Source organism: Rhea americana, unplaced genomic scaffold (genome assembly GCF_003343005.1).
Source record: "Rhea americana isolate MKP2758 unplaced genomic scaffold, rheAme1 scaffold_4, whole genome shotgun sequence".
NCBI classification, from domain to species: Eukaryota; Metazoa; Chordata; class Aves; order Rheiformes; family Rheidae; genus Rhea; species Rhea americana.
The window spans coordinates 8,681,117-8,685,702 of record NW_028186534.1 but is presented as its reverse complement, the minus strand read 5'-3'; the positions used below and the strand labels follow the sequence as shown (position 1 = coordinate 8,685,702).

The 4,586-nt window shown below is 47.6% G+C and overlaps 1 long non-coding RNA gene across 1 annotated transcript; it reads left to right on the top strand.

Annotated features, from left to right (window-relative positions):
- The first annotated feature begins 420 nt into the window (after positions 1-420).
- LOC146590772 (uncharacterized) lies at positions 421-4,001 on the top strand. The gene is made up of 3 exons (XR_014896941.1): positions 421-1,027; positions 1,263-2,720; positions 3,575-4,001. It is a non-coding gene; the product is annotated as an uncharacterized LOC146590772 (long non-coding RNA).
- Positions 4,002-4,586: the final 585 nt, after the last annotated feature.

Here is a 4,586-nt window from a genome sequence, read left to right as displayed (position 1 = left end):
CGGCCGGCTGCCCCACTTCTGATTGGCCGAGCGCGCGTGTCGCTTTCACGCGGAGGCCGGGGAACGCCTGTCTGTGACGTCAGGCGCCGTCTGGAGCCCGCCCCCGGGGCGGCCGCGGGGTTCAGAGCGGCGGCGGCGGCGGGCGCGGGTCCCGCGGGCCAGTGCGCTCCGCTCCGCCCCGCTCCGCGGGTGGTTCCGCACCGCGGCTGCCGCCCTGCTGGGCTCGGTGCGGGAGGGAGCGCTCCTCAGCGGGCCCCAGCCCCGCGCTGCGCCGGGCAGGCGCTTGCGAGGGGAGCGGAGCTGGCCCCGTGGTGGTGACCCAAGGTGATGGTGGTGGTGTCCCATGGTGGTGGTGACCCAAGGCGGTGACCCAAGGTGATGGTGGTGGTGTCCCATGGTGGTGGTGACCCAAGGTGGTGACCCAAGGTGATGGTGGTGGTGTCCCATGGTGGTGGTGACCCAAGGCGGTGACCCAAGGTGGTGGTGGTGGTGTCCCATGGTGGTGGTGACCCAAGGCGGTGACTGCAAGGTGGTCCCGAAGTGGTGTCCCATGGCGGTGGCCCCAGTGCGAGGAGCAGGAGGGCCCCAGGCTCTCGGGCGCAGGGCGAAGGCTGCGGAGGGGCYACTGGGAGAGGTGAGATGAGGCAGGTCAACGAGTAAATAAGATGCACGCAGGTGCTTCATAGTGGGAGTCTCTCGGAAGGCCGTTCTGAGGCAGGTTATTAAATGCTCACCAAACAGGGTGAAGTCCTCCGAAGAGAAGCGTGTCTGGTGTACCAAACAGCTGTGAGGGCTCGTCTACCTAAGAACTAATTTGGCATAGCTGCGGTGCTTTAAATGATACCTGACTTTAATCTATATTAACTTCCAAAGGTAAACAAACRCCCCGCTAGAACTGGCGCGCATCTGCGTCGCTGCCCAGCATCGTTCGCCTTTACTGTGGCTGAGATTGTGTTATGATGGTCATGGAGAAAATTGGAGTTTCTGGTACCAAACAGTTAAAACCAAAAACCCCTTAAACTAAGAGGTTAGTCACTAGAAAGTGGAAACTATGTCTGCAAATGTTAGAAATAAGGCTTGCTTGAAAATAAATATAGAATTATTCACCATGGTAACTATTGCCCTATTGCGTTAGTACGTATCGATTTAACATTAATCCAAAGACTAATGCTGTGAAATATTTAGTCTCTTTAATGCACAACTGTTTAGTTAACAAATCTTTGGAGAGTTTTGAGTTTTTGTTTTGTTTTTTTTTCCCTTAGATTGCCTCAATCACTTTCTGAAGAAAATGATTTGACTCTTATGGTTACTTATTTGTAGTATGGATCTCTTTCCAATTACATTTTATGAATTTATACCTAGTGTTGCAGTGCAGGGTTGCTCAAATCCATAACTAATGCTGAAGTGTTTGCAGTGAAGAATAAAGACAAAAATTTAAATGTGACTGCATGGGGAAATGACTGACTCTTGGTCTTGACATGAGTGAAATTGTATGATAGTCCTAGACTAGCCAGATGTGTTCATATAATTCAGATTGTTCAAGGACCTCAAATATTGATGGAGTTCCTCTGCCTCCTTTTCCAAGTGTGCAGAAACTGAGGCACAGAGAATTGCCTCAGTTTGCCCTGAGATTTTGTGGCAAAATCAAGAAATGAACTGAGATCTCATAGTGCTTAGGCTCACCCTGTAACTACTAGAGAAGTCTCTAGGAAGAACATAAAACTGAAAAAAGATGAACAATGATAGAATGCAGGTGCCAAAACCTACTTAAGTAGATTCCAGAATTATCAAATTGGCCAAGTGCTTGTACAGAAGAAACTCTGACAAACTGCAGTAGTTTGGAAAGTGGATAGAATTATTACAAAGAACAGAATAAATCATTGAAGTCAGCTGATATACTTTAATTTTTACAAGCCCCTCTGGGATGACTTTAATTATTTGTTCTTAAATCATGGAAAAAGCTGCATGAACAGTTCAGATGAATTTGGGATAGTGGTAAACAGTGCATTTTTAAACCAGCATCGACTTGCAAACAGTTATTTTTTTCTTCCTTTCTTTTTTTAAGGAAGGTTAAGAATATGTGCAAACTTGCAGCAGCCTGCATGTGAAACTGGAGCCTTCATCCACCAAAGCTTTGCAAACTTGTAAAAACTCCCCCCTAGAACACCTAGAGCAGGTGGACGCCTTCCTCCGCTGCCGGAGCCGGCTCTTGCGCGGCCCGGCTGCCCCGGCCCTTCCTGTGCTCGGCCAGGATTGCGCCCGTTCGCGGGTGGGCACGGGACGCTGCGGYAGCTGCGGCGTCGTACCTGAGCGTGTCTCGTTGGAACAGGGACTCGTGCCCTGCTCTCCTGCACGCAGCCAGATCTCCTGTTCGCTGGGCTACTGGGAGAAACTCTTTCGTTTTATAAAAAGTAATGACATRCTTATTGAGCTGGAGAGAGAGAGAGAGAGACTCTATAATTCATTAGTCAGGGACCTGACCTGCTGCTCAGGAATAATGTATTACTTAAAGCAGCGTTTACTTGCTTAAGGCCATTTAAGGCACAGACTTTATGGTACATCCTTAAGTTACAGTAACTCTGAATCGAACGTGGACCAGAAGAAGACTTCGCGTGCTTGCGTGGTGCTCCGGTCCCCCCGCGCAGCAGGACGCCGGGGGCTGAACAGCTGAAGGTGAGATGTGTGCTAGCAGGTTGCTGCTGAATGGTATCCGCTGACATGTGAGTATGTGTGTGTTGATAATGCTGACTTATTTATGACTGTGCTGCATACTTTAACTGTGAAGGGCCGTGTTAGGTGCAAGCTAATGGCCTGAGCTTGGCCTACAAGCCCATCGTGTCTTCTGGCCAGCCCAGCAAGCTTTCCACTGAGAAAGGGTTCCTGATCTTCGGCTGCCAGGTGCTCTGCAAAGAAAAAATGCTTCCAGCTTTAATGATGGCAGAAGCAGACTGACAAATAAAGCTGTCTGAACTGCTGTTTGTCATCAAAGTCTGTGCATGCCTCCCTTCAACTTTTGAGCTGGTCTTTGAGGCCTCAGAGTCTTTATGTTCCTGTAACAGGTATAACTTTTCTGTGTATTTTCATAAAACATTTCTAGAAATTTGCCYACAGCAAAAGGAATCCAAACTCTGGTACAAACCTGAATGAACCAAGATAAAAGGGAGATAAAAATTAGTGCTCGCACTTTGCAGATAAGGCAACTGAGGCCGAGGGAAATAAACACTGACATACAAATGGGATTGGAAATAACTTATTTCCAGGTTTAGGATAGATTCTTTCCAAGTAATTTTTGGTAAGCAACTGAGTTCAAATTTTCAAAGTGTACCACCTCAGTGACCAATTTAACTTTGAAGTTGTCTCTAACACAGGATATGATTTCTGGAATTTATACTATCTTAGCTCCCAGTGGCTGCAGTAGGGGTTGTGGGTGCCCAGATGTCCAAAAAATCATAGTACTGTTTTATACACGATCTAGCCACCAGGATCCAAAAAGTGTTTGCCTATAAATTTTGTGCAAAAATGATCTCAAAATCGTTTTTTTTTTTTTTCTCCTGGCTCCAATCCTGTACTCTAGCTACTGCTGCTGGTGTCGTGCTCGGCGGTGCTCCCTGAGTCTGTCCCAYCAGGGAGGGCAGGGCCCCCGGATCGGCCGGGTGACCGAGCAGCTTTTCTCTGCTGTCCCTCGTTGTGCAGCAATTCACATCCATTCAGCACGATGAACCACAAGCTTCCTAGAGCTCATTTCTATCCGTGATGCAAGATCCTTTTCCGTGTTTCTTTTGGATTAGTAATTGTTGGGAGTTGCCATCTGTCAAGTGGCAAAGAGTAAAGATTAAACAACCTGGCAATTCGTTGTTCCTTCTCTCTAGGCATTTTCCAGGGGACTAGATGAGGCCGTAAGGAGTCTTTGTAAAGCATGGAGCCTGATTTAATGTTGTTCTGTAAATATGGATGTGGAAATAAATCCTGTTTGCTAGGGGGCAAATTAAAGTTAAAACTTGATGATGAGTAGCACCATGCCTGACTCTTGACACTGTCCATCTTCCATGATTTTTACAGTATTGTGAAAGATTCTGGTTTTTTGTGTTGTAGCCATTTTTTTTTTTTTTTAGTGCAATATGCATGGTAGCATCTCTGGGGAGCGTAAGCCCAACTGAAAACTCCTGGAAAAAAAAATGCTTCCAAATACTAAACCATAGCTATCAAGAATTATGGGAAAATACGCTCTCTTAGAAGATAACTGGAGCTGTCTTTATCTCCCGGTAACAGGATTCACCAAGTATTATAGCAGCTACTTTGCACCACTATAGTTAAGCTTATTTCAGCATTTTCATTATAAATCCCTGTTTTCACAGTTTTATTTCCCAGGGAGGAAGGGGGGGGGAGAAGGAGACGCTGTCTCGAGTGGGACTTGGCAGCTGAGCCCTCGGGGGAGGGACGGAGTTTTTCCTTCCACCTGTCCGAGAAGTGGAGGGGGTTGCAGGCCGTTTGAAACCAAAACGGGTTTTTCTCCATTTTTCGAGGAGCAGACGAAAATGGGCTGGAGTGCGCGCGTTTTGATGCGCGGTGCGGTGCGGTGCGGTGCG